The sequence below is a fragment of the Struthio camelus genome, chromosome 1 (assembly GCF_040807025.1).
Source record: "Struthio camelus isolate bStrCam1 chromosome 1, bStrCam1.hap1, whole genome shotgun sequence".
In the NCBI taxonomy this organism is placed as follows: domain Eukaryota; kingdom Metazoa; phylum Chordata; class Aves; order Struthioniformes; family Struthionidae; genus Struthio; species Struthio camelus.
Genome location: NC_090942.1, coordinates 129,175,978 through 129,203,847, shown reverse-complemented (window position 1 = coordinate 129,203,847; position 27,870 = coordinate 129,175,978). Strand labels below are relative to the sequence as shown.

At 39.7% G+C, this 27,870-nt stretch overlaps 1 protein-coding gene across 4 annotated transcripts in view; it reads left to right on the top strand.

Moving 5' to 3' along the window:
• Window positions 1-214: 214 nt before the first annotated feature.
• The window catches only part of SYTL5 (synaptotagmin like 5), a 100,590-nt gene continuing 72,934 nt past the window's right edge, over window positions 215-27,870 (top strand). For 2 of the 4 annotated variants that reach the window (XM_009686313.2, XM_009686312.2), the window contains exon 1: window positions 215-360. The gene's annotated coding sequence lies outside the window, so the exon portion shown is untranslated. Of the gene's footprint in view, window positions 361-436; window positions 682-27,870 lie in introns of those variants that run through there. The other 2 variants (XM_068916793.1, XM_068916778.1) reach the window with 2 other exon arrangements.

Here is a 27,870-nt window from a genome sequence, read left to right as displayed (position 1 = left end):
AGCGTTTCCCGCCGGACAGGGGCGCTGCGGGGCGGTGGCTGCGGCGGCGCGGGCAGCACGGCGGGCGCCGGAAGGGGCCGCTCGGGAGCTGCGGCTGGGGCTGGTCCAGCAGCAGCTGGAGAGGTGAGGGAGGACCTGCCGTGGCGGCGGGGCTGGCTGCCGACTCCCCTCCCTCCTCGGGGATGGCGAGGCCAGCTCCTGTGGGGCAGAGCCGGCCCCTCTCCCGGGGTATGGGGATGGCTTTGTCGTGAGCCAGCCCCTCGCTCGGCTCCAGCCCTTCCCGGCTGCAATGCAAGCACACTTCAGCCGGGGCTGCTGCTGCTTCTGCGAGGAGCCCCTGCCCGCTGCAGGCGGAGAGCGGTACAGCCGGGGGAGGCGGGGAGTAGGGAGGGGGTGAGGTGTGCTGCTGCGAGCGTGCACCTGCGGGCGTCCGAGCAGTCCGTGTGTGCGTGCAGCGTGTGTGTGTGTGTATATCGTGTGTGCTGCCTACGTGAGCCAGGAGCTGAATCCCGAGGAGGCTGGAGTAGTACTTTACCTCCCAGCTCCATTGAATTACAGAGTTGACATCAGCAGTCCTTAGCTGCCTCGGCAGCAGCGGGCATGCCGACAAAATATACCTATATATATATCTCAAAAAAATACGTATTTTTTGTTTTTTTTCTTCTCCTCCCGAGGTTCCTGGTAAGTCCCTCTTTCTTAATAGAAAATGCAGCTGTTTTCCGTGAGTAGAGGAAGACGGAGCCTGCGGAATGAAGGCGGGGGGGAGCCTTGGTGGAAAGCGCCCCCCAGGTCCCCTGTGCCGGGGCTCTCCAGGGGCACCTTCCGTGGGGAGGGGTGGGCTGCCCTCACTTGGCTTCCTCCTGCAAGTAAAGCAGGTACTTACAGCATTACTAACCTGGCGGGAGGTGTTTGCGTGATTTTTTTGTTTAAATGTTTGTTAGCCTACATTGCTGTGAGAATTGGAGGTGGTGGACCTTACTGTCAGTGAAGCGATCTGCAGTTACTGTTCTGCAGAGGGGGACAGTGAGGAACGGGCCATTAATTGTCCTTCTTGAGGCTGGGCAGGTGAGAGGCTCAGTGGCACTGAGGTGGAGATAGCTCGAAGGCTTGTGCTAGCTAATGTTTTCTTCCAGGTTTTTGACTTGAAAAACGTTATTTGTTTGTTATTATGGATAATAATACATAACCTAAGTATTAAAATATAGCAACCAGGAGGATTAGATAGTGGAGAGGGAGAACCACTTATAAGTGATTATAGAGAAGTCTGGGTTACTTGGTAGTTACTGAGTGCAGATATCCAGTATGCATTTCAGCATAACTAAGTGTGAAGTCGTATCACTAAGAACAGTGAGTTAGAAGGTTGCGCCCCAGGGTTGGTGATTTTGGAAAGACTTAGGGAATTTCATGGGCAGTCAGCCAGGGATGAGCCACTTAGGTGAAGCTAAGCAGACAGAGGAGCAGCAAGCAGGAGCAGGAAAATTAGCTGTGAGGTGTGCAAGTGTTACTGTTTTGCTGTTTGCACTTTAGGCAAGAGATTTCTGTGCTCACAGCCACCCCAATAATTCAAAGGTTTAAAAGCCGCTTGCTGTACAGTCTGTCAGAGAACGTGTTTTCTTGAACAAAATCAAAAGAATTACAGCAGTGATTGGATCTTTGTCTAGAAATGTCAGGGTAGGAAGAGCGGGCTCTTAAGTTGAGCTAGAAAAGATTTAACAAGATCCAGTGTGGAAATTTGAAGTTGGAAGGGCTGAGACTATAGAGAGGGCAGTTTTTTAACAATAAGAGCACTTATTAGATTAATAAGTATTTTGATTTTTTTTTATCAGCATTGTGCAGCTTTAAACCAAGGATGTTTTTCTAAAGCAAGGTCTCTATTTTTGACGGAACTTTAGTATGGGGAAATCTTGTGAGCTGTGTGTAGCAGAGGATGGAGCAGGTGAACACAATGGAGCTTGTCTCTTTTAGACATATAGTCAGGAAAGCTATGTCATCTCAGGAGGCACACTTTGGGTATGCTCACCTTCCTTCCCTTGGCTCCCCCAACTTTCTTGACGTAAAAAGACTTGATGACCTTGCTGATTAGCCTTTGGCTGTATGTTTTCCTGTGTATTTCTCTTATAAATTATCCCCAGAATGCAATCGGGGCTCCATGCTTCTGTTTTGCATCCAAGAGATTGAGTTGGAGCTTTGGAAGGTGACAGTTGCGATGAGAATTCCTGTTCATACATCTGAGTACAGGTTTGAGGTATGTGGTAGGTGTGGCTGGAGATAGGGGTATATGATATCCACACTGTATTAGTATGTTTAAGCACACTTTAAGTAATTTAATACATTAACATTTCTAAGCTTTCTTCTATGCTATGTGTACCCTTAAGAGATAATTATCAGCATATTTTTGCTTTTATAGATTTCATGGTAGTTGAAATCTTAAGTTCTTTGGGATGAATGAATGATTCTTTATTTATTCAAAGCTTGTTGTAAAAAATCCTTGTGTTAGCCCTGTATTCTCAGAGTGGAAAAACAGCAGGTATAAATGATCTTATTAAATAACTTGCAGCATGAACAGCAAATCATAGTCATCTACAGGTTTGCATATCTACAAGACATTTCACTTCTACGTAGTGCTCTCTCTCTCTCTCTTCCAAGTCTCCTTATCAATACAGAGGTGAATTTCCTATCTGATGATTAACTGCTCTTTGTTAGTGAGATGTTCTGCTCTGGAGGGGAAGGAAGAGAATCTGCTGATGGAGTGAAGGGCTGAGGACAGCTGCAGTGCAGGTTTGCTAAGTGCCTGAGCACTTTGTTTCCCAGTTCTTTATTGCTGTTGCCTTGCCTAAGTTTACTCTGCCTTCCAATTAAACTTTCTTGAGACCAAGGATGAAGAAACTGATGTATTCTACCAGAGCCTGGAAACATAAGACAGTGGAGTAGTTAAGAATGGCAGGAAGAATAAGCTTGAAAAACTGCTTGCTTTGGAGTCCAAGAGTGGTAGTAGGACAGTATTTTGGGCATAGGCATAGGAAGCTGAAAATGCCTATTTCTTTTGGATCTTTAGAGTAGTTCTTCTATCTTTCTATACTAAAGACCCATGCTTATATACGTAAAAAATACAAATGTGGCAGAGTTCATCGTTTGGAAAATAATTGCGTAGTATTATTCAAAAATACGTGTAAGCAGAAACCAATCTTATAATTGATGTATATGCCCAGCAGATGGTCTTAAGGGTCTTCATTAGACGAGCAAAATGTAAGTTATACGTTGATCTCCCTCTATAAGCCAAAAGGAGAAAAGCTTTCTATCTTCTTCCTGTTTAGAACAGCTATTTAAGCTTGCATCTTGGCCTGTCATGGGTATGATGGAGTGGCCCAATTCTATGTGCTTATCCATGCAGCAAGGCATAGCTTCAAGAGCATAGTCAGGTGCTCACAAGCTGAATTCCTCTGTTTAGATATTTACGTCAGCCTGCACTGGAATTTCTTTATAATTAAATTCAATTATTCTAATCTGCACCTTTTTATTTTTGCTGTAGCGTTTCCCAGGGTATGCTTTTGAATTGCTTAGAAACTTTAATGGTTTTCAGAGAAGAAACAAAATTCCGTCATGGCTTATACTATATTCCACAAGTGAGTGTTAACAGCAGTCTCCTTAAATGAGCATTTCTTTTTTTTTTCTTTTTTTTCTTTTTTCCTTTTTTCCTTTTTTTTGAGTGGCTCTGCATCTTCACTTAAATGTGTTTCTGGAATATGTAAATTCTGTGGGGTCTCAGTAAACAGTCTCACTGTTGACTTGTAACTTCTCTTTTCAGTTGCTCTATATCTTGATTCCAGAGGAATTTGTCATAGCTTTTTTGTGAGAAATTGCATTTCACCATAGCCTTTTAGTGTGAGGGAGACTGTGCTTTTAGGAGTAATCCTATTATGCATAGGAGTAACTTGTGGTCTGAACGCGACTGAGGTTTTCAGTGTCTCTCTCCTGGGACTTCAGGTTTTTGATTAGACTAATGCCCTTACGCCTGCACAACCTAGGAAATTTTGGAGGTGGCAGTGTATCAGTAAATGAGAGGAAAGCCCCTTTACAATAGGGATGTCTTGAATCTGTTATATAATATAGTATAGGGATGGAGCTGGTGCAGGAATTGCATGTAGCACCAGTCTGTGCCTAGGAAGTGATCAGAAGGGTACAACAGTGGAGCTTGAAGGAATTGTTTTTTGTATGTATGGTACTGAACTTTCAGAGTATTATCTGAATACCATAGAAGCAAATGTGCATGACCATGGGAATGTTGTTTCCAGCAATTCTGTTACTAGATTTCTGGGAGAAAGCACTGTTTGAAAGCAAGCCATTTGTCATTTGGAGATGGTATTTCTCATTTGTGGTTACTGCCTGACAGGGCTGATAGATTTTTGAGCAATTGTATATGGGTTGAATCTGAGCTTGTTTCCTGTTTTTTTTTTTTTTTTTTTTTGGTGGGGGGGGTCACTGCAGAACTGTGGAAGAGGTGTCTAAGATTTAGGGAAAGAAGTACTTTCCGTCACTTCTAAAACCTATTTCCTTCTCCTGAATCTCTTTAACATTCCTAGTGCTTGATTGATTGGGGAGAAAAAAATGGAGGAAATACAGAATTGAGTTGCCATTCTCACAGTATTAAGTCTGCTGAAGATAATAAGTAGGCCAATAATGAGAAGTGCTTCCAGCACACATTTGTAATTTGAGAAGGCTAAGAGAAGCATAAGTCATACATACTTTCAATTACATAAAGATCTGATATTTAAGACTTGCCTTCCGTTCAGCTTCTCTGATTATTAAATGAAAGAAAATGCTAAGGAGCATTAATATTGTGTCTTTTTGTGTCCTACACTTGCAAGTTTATTCAGTTCAGTTATGAATATTTTCATGTGGACTTAATGTGAATCATTCTATGTGATGTACAATAAGAAGTTGTGAAGAAGCAGTCAATATTTACCTAAAGGAAGAGATATCCCTGAGGTTCATATTTAAAATGTGTGATTTTGAGAGGAGATGCTTGTGCATAGCTCCTAATTAAAACAATAGAAGAGTCTCATCATCAGCCATTCTAAGAGCTGCACTACTGCTGTTTAGGAAATGTGCTATGGATGTGGAAGCCTAATTTTGGGCGTCCAAGTTGTCGAGGAATTTTGATTTCAGCATCTCCACTGATGGACTTCCAAGGGAAATAACTTCGCAACCTTTGCAGATATGAAATAGGATGGCATTGTAGACCTTAGCACAGAAATAATCCTAACTGAATTGCAGATGCTGTTAACAGAGGAGTACATGAGATTCAGGTCGGGGATTGAGGGAGGGAAATCTTTGTCTTGTGCAAAGTAATCCAGAAGACTTGAATACACTGAAATTGAGTATTCTTGAAACAAGTAGGTTCAAAAGATACTTGGATTTTACAGTGGATATAAATAGTAAAAAATTACAATATGACTACCTTCAGTGACATGTTGCATTGCAGAATGCACATTCTCTAACAGCTTTTTCTATGGTAGCTGTTGTTTCTGTAATGTTTTTCACAGTTACTAACTGTAATACAACTTCCTTGATCCTTGTCATGCTGTGGAATTAAATACAGGTATATATTTACCTCCAGGAGTATTTCCGTCCCTCTGCTTTATATATATACACTTTATATAGAGTTAGATGATACAGTAGTGAAAATGTCTATTAGTTGCTGGCATCTTTATGTAGATTAGAGCCCTCTCCGTTGTTAATATCACTTAAATTTTAGAGGAGAAAAAATAATGTGGCTGTAACTAAATCTTTAATGGGACTATTGTTTAGAATACTGTCTAGTTTTGAAACTCTCATTGTCAAAACGATACAGACAAGTAGGATGCAGTTAGGGGGAAGAATGATTAAGGTGTCGGAGGATAATGATTTATTAGCTACGAATAAGAATAACGAAAGGAGAAGACTAGAACTTGTCAGTGTTTTCTGTTTCAGCTTAAAGATGGTAATGCATATCCTTCAGTGAAATGGGTACGGCAGCAAAGAAAGGTGGAGAGCTATGAGTAATCTTTGCAAACACAGGTGTCGTGTGGCTGGTGCTGCAGCGAATAAGGAGCGCACTGAAAGCGTAGAGTGTGAGGAATTCGATGTGCCATGGTGTTTCTGGTGTATTCATAACTTCTGTGCTTTTGTTAGTAAAAGTTTTTCTGGCTTTTCTAGGTGACAGAAAAGGTGAAGAACCTGAACAGAGGCCATTTAGGTTAATTTAATTGCTTATTTTATTAATACTTGAGATCATCAGCATTACACACTGGAAAAAAATCTCCCTTAGGATTTCCTGTTTTTCTGAATGTTTTCAGGCAGGGCTTTGTTTTGGTTATGATTGTGATAATCTTCTAAGGCATTATTCAAACAGTATCATCCATGATAGGATATAATTTATGTCCTTCTTGATTAAAGCGTTTCTTAATAATTTCTTACGAAATGCTGTCTAATTTGCCAGGATTTTTCAGTTTGCCATGAAATCGTTTTGAACCATGACCTCAGTGGTGATGTTTCATTCCTGTTAGGGAGGAGAGCAGAAACATGCCAAAATGATTTGTGGGAAACGTTTTATAAATGTCTATTTCTCAATTAAGTGTTTGAAATATTTAATGTAATACTGCTTATATCAAAGATACTCTGAATTGAAATTATGAATGTTTCTGATTAGTATTATGCAAGTATTTTTTCATGTTAGTGTGCCGCACTATTTCCAACTATGAAAACTGTGTTTGGAAGTAGAAGCAATTAAGCACTCAACTTAGGCTTGATTGAATACATTATCCATTGGTACCTGCAAAAGTCTTCTCCCTGACTTCACTGTTAAATGAATATAATACTGATGATTGCTGCTGCTGTTTCTAATATTGTCATTTTTCAGAGTAAAGCTAGGTTTTGAGAAAACAAGGAAAAAGAAATGGTGTAACGGATCTGTGTTCATCGTCCACGTCATTCAGCTTCCAGTGAGATCGTGTAGATCTAATAGAGGCACAAGCCTGGACAAAATCCTGCTTTTGCTTTGAAAGTTGCTTGCGTAAGAGTTTATTTCTTGTCTGAGGAAAAAAGCTTCAGATATGATCTACTTCCCTGCGTTAATACTAACAAAACAAGCCAGTAGTAAAACTTGTCACAAAGTATTGTTTTTACATTCATCATTTTTCAGAACAGAGTTACTCTTAGAGTGCATTTAGAAGTACCCCATATTTTTTGGTGTTTCACACATGAGATTAAGAACCCTGATTTAAAGGCTGTAGTGTAGAACTGTTTTCCAAAGTCTGCTGACTTCCCAAGATTACTGTTCCTCTCCCCAAATTCAAGATTGAAGGATTTGTTCTGTGGGTACAAAGAAAGTGCTGTGGGGTTTCTTTTGTCTTGATTTAAGAGTCTTGGCCTTCTGCAGCTTTACTGGAATTACTTAGCAGAAAGTTGTCTTACTGAAAAAATGTAGAATCTTCTTACTGGCCTGTTCCTACATCTATTCTCATTTTGTAGGTTCTAGCTTTCTTTCACTGAACCTCTACGTTCATTCATATGTTAGCCTCTGATGAAACTGAAGATCTGAGTGGGTGCTTTTACCACAGATGGATTAATTTCATTATCTTCATTTCAAACGTACTATAGATCAGTTCAGCAATCCCAACATATCTGTAGCATATCACCTTCAAATGAATAGCAGTATCACAAACAGCATGTTCCCTTAGCCTGATCTTTCTTCCTGTATTCTAAGTGAAAAAAATGTTAGAGAAGCAGTAACTTTTTAAACTGAAAATCTAGGCGGTGTCCTATCTCGTTTGATACCAAAAGATAGCCATCAGACAGTATAGTTTCTCTTGCAGGTTTGTTTGGGGTTGTTTATGTGTATGGCTAATACATAAACAGCTGATCTCAATTTTAAAACCCCATGAAGACTTTTGGAAGAGGGGAAAAAAAAACCTCTCATTGAACGAGTTGCTTATGGTGGAATAATTTATAGAAGTACATGGTGTGGTACATGGTTCTTCATTCTTCTGTACTCAAAAGCTACAAATAGTCAAAGCTGAGTTTGATTTTCTTATTTTATGACTTGATACTATTCTTCTGATTCCTCCTTGTAAGTAGACTTTACCTCATATATCAACTTGCACTTATTAAAACTGCTTTTATTTTTGATGTTCTCAAAAATACCTTTTTTTAACCCTTCTGTTCTAGTTAGTGGTGAGGAAATGAGAGCAGTTTTTCACTGTAACGTTTGAGGAACAGATTAATAGTAAGAGGAGCAGAATAACATGTCACTATATGGCAGTCTCAGATAGCTGTGATGTGATTTATTTTATTTTTATATTCTTAGTAGGAAATTCAGATGACGAAATCTCCAGTGACAAGACAGGGAAGGGAACAGCTTCTCTTGTTGTTGTCACTGGTTTTACAGCAGAGCAGCTTTTTACTTACATAGGTGCAAGCTGCAGTGAGAAGGAAAAATGGCAAAGCTGTTCTCCCCTCTTGGCTTCAGAGTGCTTCTATCCCTTTTTGTCTTCTCATCTCATCAGGTGAAAATGCTGATGCTCCCTGATAGTGAATAGAGAATATGCTTGGGTCTGTTGTGTGTTCCCAGGTGGCTCATGCATATTACTTTGACCTGGGAGAGGGCAGAACTCAAACATCAAATGGGTCAAGAGAATGAAAGGCCCTCAGAGGTTCAACATTAGAGTTTTAACTGTAGTCTGTCGAAGCTGGAGTTACATTTACCAGCAGGAGAATGAACATGTATATGAATATATATATATATATATTTTTTTTCATATACATAGCAAACTCTCTAGTTAATTCGCACACAGATTTTTTTGTTAGATAACTATGCAAATATGTCTGCAGACAGAGTTTATGCCTGAGGACAGCAATGAAGTTGTATTAAATCATTAGTGTATGAATTATGTGAGAGAAGGCTGAAAGCTTTGTTTTCATTACTGCAAATATTCTTGAGGCTTGCTGTGCGTCTAAGATCCCCCATTGTTATCTTTCCATTTGTTTTTCTTATTTTGGGGAGAAAAATCAAAAGACCTCTAAATCGTAAAGTGTAAACTATGTAGCAAGCCATTCTTCTTTCAGTAATGTAAGTGGATATTTGAACAGTATATTTGGGAGGAAAGTAGCAAAAGTGCATATATTAGGTCTTGAAGGTGTAATATGTGTGGATTCCTGGGAATGAATAGTTCTGGCATCCTTTTATGGGAACGTGAGGGAAGAGAAACGTTTTTCTTTAGTGTTATGCTAATACCCAAATAGCAATTTTTAGGCAAAAACGTAGCAGCAGAAGGATCGTGCAGTATCACGTCTCAAGGGGGGAAAATAAGCAGGCGGCCAGTGACAATTAAGTCTGTTGTGTTTTGTAGTTTAGAAAGCGTTTCTTTTTGCCTCCCAGTGGATTTCTCTGTTCAGTTTGGAAGGACTTTGTACACCTGAGCGGCTTGTGGTTTGTTTTATATCTGTGCTGCATAAAGACAAAAAAACTTGCTGTGTTGAAAGACCATCTTAAAATAGCAGTGGAAAAAATCCCTAATATTAAAATGTACTCGCTATGGTATGAGATTCCTATTCTTTTTGTTTACCAGTGACTGTGGATAGCCTAGGGAGGAAATGGGCCCAGTGCATGCCTCCCTAAACATCTCTCTAAAGGAGATCTTTAATCTAACATGCTTTTGGTAAGAGTTGGCATTCAAGCAAACGTTTCTGAACTTGCCAGCTGCTAGTAATTCTTGTACTACAAAAACTTCTGTGTTGTTACATTAAGGGAACATGATTGATTTAGTGAATATCAAAAAGATTGATTAACTATTAGTAAATAGCAACTTTTCTGCTAATTATTTAGGGACTCTGACAGTGTTGATCCTCCTGATTTATTATCGCTCCATCTCCTGTGAATACCTCTGGAGTTTGAGGATGTTGGTTTGTAAAGAAACAGCATAGTTCTGGCTTCCTGCCACTGGGTTTCGTTGCACTGCAGTAATATAATCTTCAGTAGTAGAGGCTGACTTCTCCAACAGATACTGTTTTGAAACCCTATCATATGAAGAAACATAAGTAAAAGGTGAACATGAGACAGTATGTAGAAACATAACTGAGCAGTAATGATCAGTGACAGTGTTCTAACGAAGTGCTGTGCATCACTTGTGACAGTCCAGAATTCTTTAGAAATGAACTGAAGTTTTGCTAATTCCACCTCTTGGTGAATTTTAGGTGGGAAGGTCTCAAGTGATTTTGGCAGAGGAAGAGTATGCTTCAACATGCTTAGGGAGCACGATGATATATTGCATATCTCTGGTTACTTGGGATGTTTTCTTTCTCTAATACAATGTTTTGTTACAATAGTTAAGCTGTTGAATTTCACACTAACCAAGAACAGAGTTGAACCATACGACCTGTTGATACCGAACAGTAGAATGGTATTTCTCTCTTTGCTTCAGCAGAGGCTTATCAGTGTATATTACCTGAGGACCTCAATGCTTTGTACTTAAAGCCGTTTAAACCGGGCTCTCCATTCTCACGAAGAATTCTATCAGTCACAGGGCTTGAAAGTCCATGGATATAGAGAGTCTTCCTAGTATCCTTCAGGACACTGACCTGAATGGTTAATACACACACACGCACGCATGCCCCTGCACATGCAGAAAACTGCTGGAGGTCGATGGCAGAACTCTCAAGTCTCAAATGCTTCTATCAAAACTTAATGTGAAAATGAGGGATGTGTGTATGTTTATGTCAATTTTAATGATGAGCTTGAAAATCAAAGTTGGCTTTCCAAAGTTTGTGAAATTTCTGGACTGGAACAAAATGTATACTGAAACCCATAAAAATGGTTTTGGGTAGGTCTTATCCTTGGGGGAGTTTGTGCAGAATGATTATTGTGATGATTGAAACCTGAAGAAAATATTAACTTCAGGCTCTAGCAAAACCAGAGAATTTTTCTCAGCTCTAATTATTTCACCTTTAGAGTCACTTTCTCATTCCACAGTTCAGTAGTTTTTCACTGTGCTTTTCTATTCTAGTTACGTTATGTATATTATTTATATGCCTTTTTAAGCATGGATGCAAAGGACAGTGGGATTGCTGTACAGAAATACTGTTAACACGTTCCCTACTCTAAAAGACTGCAAGTAGGTGAATGTCTGGAGACATCACAGAAAAAAGCTGTGACAAAAAACAAAGGCAACAAGTTAAACACTCACTGAAGGAAAGCAGTCAGGCAAGCTGAACATAGTTGAATAGCGTTTAAGGCTTGCAACAGTTGACAATGATCTTTTGCAGTGAGGTTTCATGTCTAATCCTAGTGCAGGCTTTCATGTTCTCTGAGAACAAAGCAGAAGAACAATTGTATTAGATCAGAAAAAAGATCCATCCAGGCCAGTGTTTTTGTCTCTGACTATGAAAGAACATAAGAATGGGGCAGATATGGACCCCTCCCCTCCCCTCGCCCCAGGACTCCAGAGCTCCTTAACTACTGGGAACCAGTGCCCCTGTTCTTCCTCAGCTGAGTTTGCACCTGGACCATTGCGTCGAATAGACTTGATAGGAGAAGTCTGGAAAACAAAGCAAGCTCTTCCAAGTTTTGTGAAACTTCCTGAATGGAGTTGTTTCCATTTTGATGCTCCAGGGTAGACCGCAGTCTTAAGTTTCAGTGCCTCTCTCTGACTCTACCCATCTAATCACTTTTTAAACATACTTATAGTTTTTACTTAGACAAGAATGTTATTAAATAAGTTATTTGTTTTGGTGCGTAGGGCTCCTTTTTACTAAGAAAAAAAAATTTCAGCTGTTCCACAAACTTAACTTTGCCTAAGTGATTGCCTACAGGTGTTTATGGATAGTTCTTGAAAGATCCTTTCTTCTGGATTAATTCTTCTAGATGGAATTAATTGATTTGTATGCTGAATGGCATAAATAGCAATGCTTATGGATCAGGTTGCCCAGTATGTCTCATACATAGGATGTTTTTTCATTTTACATTTATTTTACTTTGATTTTTTTTTTCCTGTTCCCCCTCCCCCAAATCAGCGTAAATTTGACGTGTGGAAAACTTCTGTCTTCGTGTACTTGGTAGCTCTAGCAAGTCTTTATCAAATTTGTATAAGCTATTACATGTTCCCCTGCAAGCTTAAAATGGCTTTAACCATATTAATTTTAATAGGTCAGCCAAAAATATTCCCTGACAAAAAAGATTCATCCTGCTTGTTAAATTTGAGGTTCCTATCTGGCAACATGTATATGAACTTCTGAGCATGAGAAAAACTGAGCAGGAGAAACATGGCAAACTTTATTTCTGGTAGGTGACTTTGACTTAGCAAAGTTATTAGAAGAATGATCTTTTATAATGAAAGATTAGGTTAGTGTTTAGTGGGAGGCTTCCTAGCCCACCTAAGGTTATATACAAAACAAGAAAGACGACTTTGAATGCCCCATAAAATAGATGGGGAACTTCAGCAGTTTGAAATAATGTGTACGTTTTAGTGAAATGTCTGCTATACCCATAATATCAAGGATGCTCACAATCCTTGATGTATTTTTTCCTTGAAAATAGCCCCCTCAAGTAAGAGAGGGGTGCTTACCGTATTGGTGGGATTTGAAGTATAGAGAGACTAGGTGTGGTTTTCATGTGGTGGACGGTTTCTTCTTAATAGCAGACTACTGTTCTAGTCAGGTGATTACTGCTTTTCATATTTTTACATAGTGATGGAGATTCTCACAAGCAGTGGTGAAATAATCATCTACATGGCAATGCATAATAGAACAAAAAGATTTAAGACTCATCCCAGGAATTACGGGATTTCAGGATAATTTGCATGGAAATGAATGGTATAGATAGAAATTTTATTTTAGAAGTTTGTGTAATAAATTACTGAGCAGGCACAATTTGATTGAAGTGTTAGAGGGAGGCATGTAATATTAAACCTATCTTATTCTTAAATACTTTTAAGTGATACTGATATGCCTGATACTGCAGAAAAAGATGTTTGAAAAGCTGATGAAAATTGTAGAGAGCTGTATATAAGCAAGATGTCAGTTTTCAGAGGGGGTGACTTTATGGGTGAATTTGGAGAATAGTTTCTTGTTTTTCTCGTATTACTTGTATAAAAGTAATTGCGTATAAAATTAATAATAATCTATTCGCCAGTGTTCTGATGAATTTGACAGTCTGAGTCCTACGTACCCAATTCCATAGCAGAATGGAAAGTGCGTAATGCTGAGTAATTGCTGTCTTAACAATTAAGTGGTGACTTAATCCTAATTTCTCATCTACTTTTCCAGGTTGAAGGGTATTTCCCAGTGTCTGAAAGCATTCAGATGCTTCTGTTCTCTTTGTCTCCACAACAGCTCATGAATAGTCTTCTTGTCAGGTGGTTCATAACAGTAATAAGGCCTGGACTCAGTATATCTAGAGTGAATATATTCATCATTAAACCAATCTGAGTCCACACCTAGAAACCTGGAAATCTAACTGCATGTCTGCTGATTGGCCTTCATGGGTAGAACTTCCCTGTTTGCAAACACCTGGACCATGTGTAAGCAGTTATGCTTTTTTTGTATTTGAACAGAATGTTTTCAGTAGCCTGGCGTACTCCCTTCACAAAAGTGATGAGAATATCCCTTAGGTGAGATCATTTCCCATTCAGCTCCTTAGTGATTACCTAGAAACAGCCTCTCCTTGATCAGTCTGCATTCCCTAAGGAGATGCTTGTCTTGCAGTCTGGCTGAGTGAAACAGAGTTTTGCTCAAATGAGGGCGAGGTGTCCTTGGCCCAGGCCATCACCAGACCTCGCCTTCTCTTTGCTGTCTAGGCTTTATCTGTTGAGTCATGCCATGGGAATGCACACCTCTCCACTGAACCATATGATGGATGCTTCGTTCCTGTGTGTGTCAGGTCATTTGAAAGGATTGAATTTGCACCTCTAAGTAACGGTTGAGGATTGTGCTTCCTAGAAGATTATAGTAAAGAGGGGTGCCAAGTTGCAGTGCATCACAGTGGATTTTACCTTGCCCTATCATCTCATCTGCCAGGCGTATAATAGGCTGATCAGCCGTATTTTTTGTGTGAACCCACAAACCAGGGGAAAGCACTTGCCATGCTGCAAAGGAGACATAACTATAAGGGAGCATAAGATGGGAATTGAATGAATTCTAGGGATGAGATTTGACAGGTCTGCATCTCTGATAGTGAAATTCTCCTCAAAATTCTCCTGGAGCAAAGTAGTTGTTGTTGGGAAATGAGGTCGTTGCTGTAAGGAAGAAACTTAATTCCTTTCTGTGTCTGTTCATGTCACATCTGCATTCAAGCCGTATGCAGAAAATGTGATTTTTTTCAGGTGACACTGGAGGAATTGTGAGCAAGTAAGCTGTGCATAGGAGGCTATTTAACAGAATGTTTTGGGTTCTTTAGTGTGATTTTTTTTTTTTTTTTGCACTGATGTGTATAAAAATAAAAAGTCTATTCACTAAGGTTTTCTGTAGTACTCATAGTCCGTATCAGCAGTGGGACATTTGAGCCCTACTGTAGCAGGAAAAAAGTAAAAATACATCACCACCACACCATGTACACACCAGTCCTGCTATGTTTTCTTTTTAATAGTTTGGTAAGCTTGGGTCTTTTTGAGCTTTAGTATCTTTGTGCACTCAGTCTTTTTAGTGTATGGCTAACAGAGTTCAGCTACTTAATGGGGAGAGATCATCCAGTTATTTTCTACAGATTAGTGTTCATTATTGTAGTATAATTAAACTTTAAATGTATCTATTAGTTTACCAAATATGCTGGGTAATGTAGACAAAATATATTAAAGTCAGTTTATTTCTTGGTCATAAAATTCAATAGTGTAAAGACTATATTGGTTCTTTTCATAGGAAGATGCATTTCAAGATGCCCCCTTTTTTCTTCCATCCTCCCCCTGCCATGCTCCACAGAAAGTGTCTAAGCTCTAATTTAACTCAAGGAAAGCTTAAACTTCTTTTTTTATTTAGTGTAGTGGTGTTCCCTGCTTGAACACCACATGTTTCCTTATGGCAGGAAACCTTACTGAGGATGTTATATGCAAACAGCTCTTCATCCTGTGGTCTCTCAGCAAATGTTTGAATTCATACTGTGTTTGACCTATGGAATGGCGTAGCTGCACTGCAGAGCTGCGCGATCAAACAGGCTGCTAAACAGTACTGAATTCAATTAGAAAATTCTTCCATCTGCCATTCTGTATTGTTTTGAAATGCAAAGTACTTATAACAACACTGAATAATCGCTTAAAAATACAGGTAATTTATCCATAAATTTAGGATGTAAAGGAGTGGAGGGAGGAAGATCTTAAATCTAAATGTATTTGCTAGAAAGTGACTTAGAATTTCTATAACTCATTATTTAGAAGGGGAAGGAATTGACCTTTCTAATGATGATCTAAACTACTACAGGAAAATTTTGCAGGTTTCCTAGTAACTGTTGAAAGTACTAAAGGTGCTCTTATCTTCAGATAACATTTTAAAGAAATATTTAACCCTGAATTACAATACAGAAAGAGTGAAGGTTGATAGAAGGAAGCAAGCAGGCCTCTGTTGTTGCTGGTTTCGGTCTGTTTTTTGGGTTGCATTTGGAGCAGTTGAGAAGTAAAAGGTTCAATAATTTTGTTTGTGAAGTGTAGTACCCTCAAAAGTTGGCCAGCTGGAGGAGTTTTATCTTTTTGGTATGCTTTTAATAGTCTGTTTTTTACCAGGTTGTGCTTTTCATTCAGTAGGTGATGTATGGCAAAGACAAAACTATGTTATTTATTTATGTTAGTTTGTGGTGTGTTTTCTACTTTCAAACAGCAATTTGAAACTGCGGGGTATGTTGTTAGCTGGATTTTACTACTCTAGCATGTACATTGTACAGCCCTACTAAATATTTAGCTCTAAGTTTATTTTGATTCTTATTTTTGCATCTTTTTTTAAAAGGCTTATAGAAAAAAGCTTATAGAAATATTTATCCCTTAATGTCGTCCAAGAAGATGTCATGTAACAGCTGGAAAACCCATGAGTTTTTGCGACTAGCTTTCTTAGTGTCTCTTGCTATTCGATTTTTGAAAGTGGTTAGTTTTACAGTAGTGCTGCTGCTTTTAAACAAATGCTTCAGAGAACAGGTTCAGATATCCAGTTCATCCTAGATGTTCTGTTGAATTTGAATATAAAAGCATAATCATGTTTATAACTGTTTTTCCAGTTTACCTGCAGCATTATCGCGTTATATCAAAGAGAATCATTGCTCTTCAGATGTACAGTGGTGTATGTATGTATGAATGTGTAATGGAAAAATATGCTTCTTTTTCCACAAAAAGAAATTTGGGGCTTTTTGGAGGGCATGGGGAAGCCTTTACAAGGAAAAGGGGAGGATGACTGAAGGGTTCGTGTTTTCTCTAACAAGATTAAGTTCAAAAGAATTTTATTCTTCAGGACATAACATTCAAAGATGCTGAGAATCCGTGATTCTCTTTAAAATGGTATGGGACTATCGATGCTCGTCATACTTGGAAAGTCAGACTCTCTGTGTCATGAGTGTCCAGTTGTTGAGATGCATTTAATTATTCAAGTGTTTCTCTCTCATCCCTTTCTTTTGTTTCACTCCCCCCCCCCCCATTGTGCGCCTGTCATTAGCTTAAAGGATTTCACTAGTTTATCTGAAATTTAAGATTAATACCTCAGGAGTACTGTGTAGATCAGTGTTTGTAAGGTACTCAGATGCATGTGTAAAAGCATGAGAGAAACACTTGAAACCTCTGTTAATTCTGTATTCAGGAATTAGAATATGTACCGTAAGTAAGGCATGGGCTATATGCTGAATGGTGAAACTAGAAAGAAGTTTCGAGCGGCTGACTTGCCGTTGTCTTTTGTGTCTTGAGTGGACAGGAGTGCTGTGAAAAATACAGTTTGTGATTGTATGTTTTAACAATTTTCTCACTTTAGTATTGCCAAGTTGGCAGAGTAAAAATTTATGCACACTATTAAGGTATTGAACAGTTGAATGTGATGTTATACTGAAAGCTGTGCCTAAGATTTTAGGGCTTTTTAAATAATTCCAGGAATAACATTCATAATATAGTAACAATTGTCTAGAGTTTCTCTCTCTCTTTCTCTCTCTCTCTCGCGCGTGTGCACATGCATGAACTTAATTACTTGGGCCTGGAATAGTACTAACATTCACAAGTGATAAGGCCAGAGGTGAGTTATTATACAGTATTAATTTTGGATATCAAAAAAGTGTGAATATCAAGACATCTTTGTTTTTATTCTTTTTTCTGGAAACATGGCTTTATGAGTTTTGTTTGAAGAGGAAGTGGTATGTGTTTAAGCATGCTGATTTGTAATAATAATAATTTAAAAAAAAACCCCTTTGCTTAGGATGCCTGAATAGTAAACTTTTTTTTAAGGGGAGGTGGCTCGTTCTACTATCATAAGATAACAGCCCTCCAATCCAGATTCTTGCTCTGCGGTCTGAGAGCGGACCCTGACTATTATCAGTAGCCAGTGGTCTACACATGGAAACTTGGAGCAGCAGTATTTGCTTATGAGAATGTTTTCCTTACCATTGGAATGAGAAGGTCACTTGGTCTAATATTGGAATAAGTCATGGATAACTTTCTGTCCTTTTCTCCTGCCCTACCAGCTGGGTTTAACATGCAGGGAGGCGTTCTTTCAAGCATTTCTTAGAAGGTAAGCTAGTCTGTGCTAGATAAGATGCGTGCGTGAATCCTTTTGAGAGTGTCTGCTAGGCTAAAGAACATGAGCTGTGTGCAGCAGCAAGCTGATGCTTTAATAAATGTGGGGAAAATAATGAAACAAAGCATACCCCAAACTGCAGCATGAGTAAGTCAGTGTGAGTCCTTTTACACACTGATTGAATAGATAGATCTTACTCACCTTTCAATAGTCCTAAACAAAAATGTCCTTTATCACTCTCATATACTCCCTGAAGGCATATGTCAAACTGAAACTAGTTGCTGTACATGGTTTGTGAAAAGAGCTGTCACTATCTGTAAGGAAAAATGCTCAGCTGTGAAACATGAGTATCGAGCATTTGATCACTAGAAAAAGTGTAACATTTTACATGTGCTCTCCAGGTGAGTGCATGGAGTCAGCATCTCTTTTGTACTGGCATACTTTGCCTGCCTAGATGGTGTACACCGGGCCCTCTCAGGGAGGACCTGTCTCTCTCTGAAATGTCTTTTTAATTTTCTATGTGAAAGTGTATGTGAACTGAGCTCTCCGTTTCAAACCCAGACCAGTGTGCAGTTTGATGCTCACATAGTGTTAAATTTCAGCATCACATCAAGTGGCATAAACTACCTGTTGCAAACGCGATCAAAAGGCAAAACACTTGTTATGCAGGGTGCTGGAGTTGGCCAAAGTGAGGCAGACAGCCTTTGTGGAATGGATCAAATTATGATTTATATCCTGTGAGCACAGCTCTGTACTGTCTTTTTCCTTGAATAATTTTTCTCTTGCTGTTTCACCCAAAAGCTAGCATTCTACCAATGTGGTCTCTGTGGCCACCACCTGCTCTTCCCAAAGATTAGACAAGTAGCTCTAGGTGCTCTTCTAAGGTACAGGTATAAACTATGGAAATCCACTTCCAGGTTCTTGAACTCTTGTTGCTTGTAGTTCCTTTGGAATTAGACATCTAGCTAGAAAAAGGGATAGAAGTAAAGAATGTGGTAATAGATGGAATTTCAAATGAAGCAGAACGATTTTTGTTTGACTGTTTTGGTGTAGGAGCTGCTCCTTGAGAACCTTTGTGCCTTCCTGCTGTTTGTACAGCACCCACTGGTAGGTGTTGGATTTTTGAATTGCCTTGGAAGGGCATGGCCAGAAGATACAAGAGAAAGCCTGTGATTCTTTTGCTATAGCTAGAATAAAGTATCATAGTGTAGTGTGCAGTAGGTGGCCTTTACATTTAAAGACTTTGGATACTAACAAAGACTTTTTGAGACTCCAGGTGTTATAAGGTATTCCTGCAGAAGCAATCTGTTGTCTGTCATGTCCTATGAAGGCATCTCCAGCGGTTACATCTGTTTCTTTCTAGTTTTGGGCACTTCCCGCAGAGCGATCCACTGTGCAGCTTTGACTCCTGCTCCTCTAGCTGTATGTTTGGCTGCTGCTTGCTAGCCAATGTGCTGCTGAATTTCTGCTGATACTTCTTGTGCAAACTAGACTGAAGCCTGGCAGTCTGTTCAGCGCTTGCAACTTAGCTGCATACCTTTTTCTAGGGAGAGATACCACTGAGGCACTGGATGGGCTGTGTTGAGTGGATGACGAGTTTGAAGATGGCAAAAAACACCTCATATTATTCCCCATGCACTCAATGCACCCTGCCCCTCAACAGTATTTTTTGGGAAGAATCTCTCACTTCTCTTTGTTATGCAGCGTATGGAAAAGGATGCTGTTCCTTTATATGCTTCTGCTGGGCAGACCATATTGCCTTTTGCTGAAGATGCTTATTGGATTCATGAGGCTTGCAGAAGATAAGCTAGCAGTGTAATTGTTGCTTTTCTTGTTGGTCAGAGCTCTGGTCCTCAGTCATAGATGATATGCATGGCTGCTTCAGGCAGACCTCGTGCTGTTACTTAAAGCTGTCTTGGCTGAATATATATATGTATATATATATATATATAATATATTTCAGATCTCAATTTGTGAAGCAGAGGAAGACCCCCACATATTCCATCACTTTCCCTGCCCCACTGGAAGTGATCCTTGGGAATCTAATAGCTGATGCACAACCCACTTTTCATACTGAGAGCAGTGTAACCTGTGAAAATGAGATTGCGTTTTCCAGGAAGTTGGATTTTTTTCCTGTCTACCACAAGAGTTCTGCAAACTGGTATGCTTACAAATACAGGTTTCCCCCGCAGGGGAAAATGCACTGATGCATTTGATGGCGAGACTTGTTAAGTGACCTGTTAGCTGTGTTTGCTGTTTGTGCAGAGAAGCATTGTGGCATTGTAACTAGTGAAAAACAAAACACACGCTCTCCCTAAGCTCATCTTGCTTTCTGATAAACCGATGAACTGTTTGTATCCTCTGGTTGATTTCTGGGCAAGTTCCTTTTGATCAGGCCATTAATGTTTTAAACTGCATATGAGGGGCAGGATGCATTTGCTCACGTGTTTTATAAGCCTGCATTTAAGGCAGTCACACTCCATCATCCTTCACAGTTGATGGAGAGACAAGGATGCTGCCAGAGAGGCATTCCTCTGACTTTTTTTTAAATGTCCGTATGAAGATGAGATGAGTCATGCCCTGGAAATGCATATTTCACTCCATTGTTTATAGAGTGAGGCTGGAATGATTGTTGTTGGAATAAATAGGAGAGATTAATCTCCTCCAGATTTTTCACACCTGTACAGAGATAATGCATGTAATGGATAATTATGTTCAGTACCTTTGGTTTGCGTGAAAACAAGCTTATTTCATGAAAACCTGAATTCAGTTGCTTTGCAAAATAAATAAAATATTACTGTAACGTCTAGTGGATATTAAGTATGTTACTATACCATGCTGACATTGCAGAGAGGCAAGTGAGCACTGAGAAGCAAGATGAAATAGTGGAGGACTGGATTTTTGCCTCCGCACCAATTCCGTCGTTCAGTGCACTCATATTCAAGGTCCCATTTTGACAGCCCAGCATCTGTGTCTAGGCACTCAGATCAGGAAATAGCTGAAGGTTTTTGGTTGATTGGTTTTGTTTGTTTTTTCCCCCAAGAAAACCTAAAGGGGTTTCCCTGACTTGCTGGGTGCTCTTCCAAGTGGCTGCTATTTCAAATGCCACTTGCCTTTTCTCTGACTCTGCAGCCTGGCTACAGTTCCTCAACAGTCTTTCTCCAGCCTTTTTACAAGAAGAAGGAGATAATTTTGTTTGTCTTCAATTGTGAAGAAAGCAAAGTTAGTGACAGAATTCTATCATGTGGACTAAATCTCAGGTTGGTACTTATGAGCTGATCTGATGTTTTGTTTGATAAAGTCAGAGCACCTTCTTTGGAATACTCTCAGTTCACTGAAGTAAGACCTACAAACAAGTTTCTACTGAAAATTTTGAAGACTCCTGATCAATTTCTGCAGAACATGCCTTTTGGCATTGTCTGATGAGAATAATCAGGTGAGTCCACAGCATTTCCTGCTAAAGGAATGCAGGATGCTTTTTTTGTCAGAATATCTTTTTAAACAGTGAAAATAATGTTCTTGTTTTACTATGTGTTTTCTGTTTCATATCAAATGAAGTTTTCTGTACTAATACCACAGTATAGACTACTGCCCCAAAGAGATCTCTTGTATGGTTACACATGGCAATTTATGATGGTTGCTCACAGTAGCTTGAAATGCCCGTGAGGAGGGAGGAGGATGTAGGTAAGTCATGACAAGGTCATGGAACAGCAGCTGGTGACCAGTAACAGAGATGATGGTGGCTTTCAGGTGTCCTTGGTGTTCATTCCTGTCCCATGTATCATGCATCCTGCTGTCAGATGCAATCAAGTCATATCATAATAGGTATTAATTTAACTTTTAAACTCATTGTGTTTTATAGTTATGAGGGTGTGTGGTAGGAAATGCTAACAGTTAGCAAGAAGGGTTAGGAAATTTGTGTTGTACTCGTCCGTTTCTAAGAGAATTTACTATCGGGAAGTGATTTCTTACTCCCAAAGGCTATGTTTATGTGGGAAAATGGTGTTACAAATTCTTAGAAGTAAACAGCTGATAAACTTTCTTCAACCAGTCACAGTTAAATTCCTTAACTATGAGTCTTAGTAAAATTTATACTATATCCAGGTATCAAACAGAGTATATGTAAGGTGCACATTACAGTTTGTTTTATAGCTGTATGCAAACCTGTTCCATTCTAGACCTCAATTCACTGCTTCTTTTCTCCTTCCATCACAAAAAGTAGAGATATAGGGAATAACATAAATATAGTATGGTAAAGTTCAGTGCTATATGAACCCTGCCTTCATACATGCTGTGAGTAAGTGATAAGACTGAAGTGACTCAAGCCCTAAGTCATTTTTTCATGGATGATTTAACATTGCATGGATGTTCTTTTGTTTAACAATAGCAAAAGAATTTTTCCTTCCTTCATTCCTTGGTTCTGATCTGTTTGTTTTTTGCTTAATCTTGCGAGCTGACACACTGAATTTTATTTCCATTCTTACCTTGAGAGGTACTGTCTCTTCTGGTTAAATACTCAGCCGGGGAAGTCATTTACTCAGTGATGAACAAAGCAAAAGGAAAAAGATTGCCACCTTGTTGTGTCGTTCTTCCCCCTTCTTGTGTTTTGCTTGTGAATATGCTAGCTAAAGCAATGTGGTATGGAGGAGATTGTTAGACATTTGTTTATTTCCAAGCTTCATTTGAGAAATTAAATTCTCTCTTGTTTTATTGTTTCTTAGAATCTTTGGGGAGTGTGGGCATGTGTTCACAAGCGTATGCCATCTTTTGTACTCTGAACCATTGGATCTGTTCTGCCCTTGCTCCCCTGTGTACGTGCTTGCCGCCTTTCTCCTAGTGCAGTGAATTTTAAAATTATTTTGAAGTTGTTGGGCAGCAACCAGGTGGTGTATTTGGTAGGGTTTGTTAACTGGGCAGCTGTGTACAGTTGTTACATGTACTACGTAACCGGAACATTTTGGTAGTGGAGGTCAGCCTAAATTTCTACAGCAAGCAAACAGATGATGTTAGGATTTTTTTAAATGCTTTTTCATGTTGCTTAAAGATTTTATAGGGGCTGAAAAATAAGCACGCAGAGACCTGTAGTAGCAGCGTGGTTTGAAGAAAATGAATGAGTGGAAGTGGTGACCTTGGTCTTAGCTCTCCTATTGTATAAGTTGGGTATGTTAATTTACTGCTTTCTTCTACTGGAAGGTAGAATTCTTCTTAAGCTTCATGAGCATTAACATTATTGCTTTAATCTGTAAACAGTTATGATTTTGGTTTTGACATTTTTTATACCAGTACTAGCAACCAGATAGAGCCTGAAGGCATTGACTGTGGTTGAAGAAAAAGCAGTGGTCTTGTAGGTACAAGATTTGCCAAGACATTAGAAGAGAGCTGGAATTGTGCCTGACATAAAAAATGAACTACTGAATCCATTGTTTCTGTTTGATGAATAAGAGTTTCTTGCTAGTGATCACACTCACAACAGTCAAACACGCTTATATTACACGGCTTACAGAGGCTGAGACTTAGAAAGTTGGATGTTTCAGCATTTCTCTGAGCTTATATTCAACGTAGTGGACTAATACAAATTTCTGTGGTGGTGTTCTGTGCTTTTAATGCCTTGTCAAAAATGTTACTGCCACTTATATATGGCCCTTTCTATAATGCAGTGTATGACTTGCCAGTTCACAGTTCTTCCAGCTGTTCTATCTAAAGGTCTCTGGAGTTTGCTCTTAGCGTCTTGGACAGAAGGAATCTCTTTGCTTGCTACTTGCTTCATAATACGAACTAGAGCGTTCAGTTGGGTTAATTCATGTGCCATTAACTGAGTATACATTCAGGCAAATTTTGTTTTCTTTTCTTGACATTTGACTTCAAAGTTTGCCAAATAAGGAAGTGTCACTCTTCCTTACCTTACAAATTTACTGATTTTGTGCAATGAGCATTTCCTGGTGCTTAGTACTAGCTGGCAGTTAGTTTGCTTGCCTGGGTGTGTGTGCACTGTGCAAACAGATTGTTGAGAAGTGAAGCTGGTTTTTCTTGCTCCTGTATATGGCATTCTGGAAGCAGGGTGGTTTAGTTAAAACAGGAAAAGAGATGAGCTGGCTGTTACACCACTCTAAACAGGGTAAGTTTTATTTGTTAAGTGTTCTTGATATGATATGCCTTTACACCATTTTATTTCTTAGGTAGCAGTACTTCTCTTTCTTCCCCTATCATAGATTTGTATGTAACATAGATTTGTATTTGTGTCTCAGGATACAAAGATGTGATGTGCAAGATAAGATGTGAAAGAGAACTATGAACATGGAGTATGTTTTGGTGGCTACCTAGTGATGTTATCTTAGTTTTGAATTTTATTTCAGACCCCCCCCCCCATGTGAATGAACTCAGTATACATAAAATTGCTGTGTTTTAAGCAGCGTATATATGAAATGTGGCTCTTTTCCTTTGAGTGTCAAAGCTGGGTACATTAGATCAGTATTCTGCACATTGTGGTACATACTGCCAGCATTGAGCTAGGAGATGGGAGCTGTGGCCCCTTGACAGATGTGTGAGAGGTAGCAGTAAGAGGTGGTCGCTCCTGCTCCTACTGAGCTCCACACTATGCCACTGGCTCATGCATGCTTCAGTTCAGATGGTCGTTGGTGCCTGGAGGGACAATGTATCTCATCTTCTGATGTGAAAGTCAAATACAGTTCAGTGCACCACTCTGCGTTCAGCTACTGTTGGTAGGAATTTCTTTGACAGTATGGAAATGCTATTCGTGCCTGTCTCATAACTTCTGTGCTAGTAAATGTGTGTAGCGCAGACAGCATTTCTGTACTGGCAAAGAATTTTCCACCAAGTGTAGGTGAAGGCTCTGTCGCTCATGCAATGTGAGGTAACGCCAGAGTTCCCTTACCATTGCAGTGCACATTAAAAACGCTGCCTCCGTTGCTGAGTCACTAAAGCGTTCCATGTACTGGCTTCTGACTAAGCAAGCATAATGGCGTAGTGGTGGGTGTAATTTCTTGTAACAAGCAATTTGATAACAGCATCACTGAAGAAAAGAGGATAATTCTTCTCACTTCATCTAACTTCCGTTCAGCTCTGTCTCTCTCCTGGGGACAGATACTTCCCCTCCTTCCTGCAGGCAGAGACACGAGGGGAAAGAGTTCTGGAGTGCAGATGAAGCTGCTGATTTGCTCTATTCAGGAGGATACACACAGCAGTGACAGAAATGTTCACTGAATCTGTGGTAGCAAAACACAGTGGATTTCACTGTATTTCCTGAGTTGTTTTAACCAACGAATATCACAAAGATTGTTTCACGTGCCCTGTATTTCTTATTGTTGCAAGAAGCTCTAGCAGCTGTGCATTTAGCAAAAGTAAACAGCATGTTCTTCCCCACTGTAAAGCTGCTTTTTCTTCTTTTTCAAACAAATCTAAAGTGATTTTTTTGTTTTACTCTCTGGATAGACATGGTACCTACACAGTGGATGCAGGTGTACTGCATGGTATACTGTACCTAATTTTTCAGTTGCCTCTTCTAAGTAGAGCTTGAGAGAGGAAGAGACTGTTCTAGAAATAGCCGTTTGACAGGCATAAGAGAAGTGGAAAAAGCACACAAATTGTCCCAATGAGCTGTTATTTTAACCCTTTCCTTCAGACAGGGGAAAACAAACACATACTCAAAGGGCTCATCTACATAATGTCTTGTTATTGTGTCACCTCATAAATTCCTCCTCCCTTACTGATTCTTTTCCAAGTCCAGTGGTAGGTTGCTGCATTTCTCTGACTATCAAAGTTAATACTTTAGCCCCAATCGAGTGTAGATTAAAAACATTGCCATCCTATTAGGGGACTTTGTGTTCTTCCGTGTATCCTAATTTGTGATTTAGCACTGCCCAAATGCTCCATCATGTGAAATCTTCACTCAGTTTTGGATGAAAATAACTAAATTTCTGCACTAGCCACAGGAGTGCTTAATAAAACATCAAAAGTCTGTTAAAAGGAGCATGCATTGACATTGTCACTTCTAAAAGCTAGCTGTTTTGGTTTGTTTTTAAACCCCGTGTTGATTCATATATTTAGCTTTTGTCAGCTGTCTTATTCTAGACTATTTGAAGGTAGAGTGAAAAAAACAATGCAGAGAAAAAGAGAAGCCATTTTTCTGACAAGTCTTAAATGTGAAACCCAGGCCCGGTCTCTAATCATGTCTTATTTAAAGCAGGGAAGTCTTAACTGCTACTTTTGTTATAAACAGTATCTCATTAGTTATTAGCATCCGTTTTATATAGCGAGTGTTCTCGCTGTTGTTGATATCCAGCTAATTCTTTTTAACAAATACTTCCATAACTGAATGAGCCACCACTTACCACAAAAGGTATGGGAACTAAAACAGATAGTCTGTTGCTGTGAAGTTTTATGGGCATACCCTCTTATACCAGAACACAGCAGAATAAAGGCAGTGGTATCATAGAATCTCAACACAGGGAATGTGTATAATCAGGCGGGAGTTAAGTAGAGCACAGGGACAAGATAGCATTTTGATTCACTGACTAGATGGGCTTCATTTAGGTAGGGTAAAGATACCTTAACTATCTCCAGTCCTAAAAAAAAAAAAAAAAATTGTCTTACCATGGTAATGTTAAAGTTTATGCCCATGAAAGTTTAACTGCAGCTAGCACTTGAACTACCTTGGGGTAGAGTACACAAACTAAGCAGAGGTTATGGTTGTAAGGTCTTTAAAAGGAATCCTGTCTGAAAAAATACGAGCTTCTCTTGAGATGTTTCCTTAGGTTTCAGTAGCTAAGCAATGACTGCTTAGGAAATCCATGATTTTCATCCCAAGCTGAATCGCAGAGTGGCCAACGTTGGAAGGGACCTCTGGAGACCACCTAGTCCAACCCCCCTTCTCAGGCAGGGTCCTCTAGAGCACATTGCCCAGGATCACGTCCAGGCAGGTTTTGAATATCTCCAGCGAAGGAGACTCCACTACCTCTCTGGGCAACCTGTCCCAGTGCTCTGTCACCCTCACAGGAAAGAAGTTTTTCCTTATGCTCAGATGGAACTGCCTGTCGTTCAGTTTGTGCCCGTTGCCTCTTGTCCTGTCGCTGGGCACTGCGGAGAAGAGTCTGGCCTCATCCTCTTGACACCCTCTCGACACCCTCCCTTCAGATTCTTGTAGACGTTGATGAGATCGCCTCTCAGTCTTCTCTTCTCCAGGCTGAACAGGCCCAGCTCTCGCAGCCTTTCTTCAGAGGAGAGGTGCTCCAGTCCCCTCCGTTGGACTCTCTCCAGGAGTGCCATGTCTCTCTTGGACTGGGGAGCCCAGAGCTGGACACAGTACTCCAGATGTGGTGGCCTCCCCCGGGCTGAGTAGAGGGGCAGGATCACCTCCCATTTATGGGTTATCAACTTAGTAAATTTGGATTTCATATTTGGGAAAAATGTGTGTCTTGCTGTGGAGGGAGCCACATCTCCCAGGACATCTGAGGGTTGTAGGTACTGTGCTTAGCCAAAGGGAATTCTTTAGACTTTTGGCTAGGAGTACAAGCTTCTTTAAATGAAAAAGAAGCTCAGAGAGCCTGGCCAGATGTCCGGTTAAGGTACAGTCAGAATGCTGTACAAAAACTCCTGTGAAGCATTTTTTTTCTCTTCTCTTGCTCATTCTTCCCCCATTAAGAAGTGCAATTTTTTTGGTTTTCCATTTTTCAATAAAATTTGCTTTTCCCAGTTAAAAAAAATAAATGCACGTCAGAATAGTAATGCTGTGTGTCACCTACACTACCTGTACTACCCCTGCAAGGAAAACTTGCAAACAGAAGTACAGAGCACCTTGACCAGTCAAGCATCTTGGTTTATTCTTTGTGGGCTGAGCTTGCGTTGCTCCCTAGCCCACTATGATGTTAGCACTTGGGATGAAGCAGCTAGCATTTTGCTAAGAAATTCAAGGAAAAAAAGAGAGCCTTCTTGGTGGTCAGAGACCAATTCACATGTTTTTTTTTCCTTTGCTTAAAATTAAATTCTCCTCATATTATTAACAGAAACACCCTTTTCAAGAAGCTAAGAATAAACATAGTGGCTCAGTTTTTTATTTTTCTGATTAAAAAAAATAAATGCAGAGAAACAATGGAAAACTTTTCCTAGTGTTCTTTTAATTAGTTGGCTTTTATAATATGT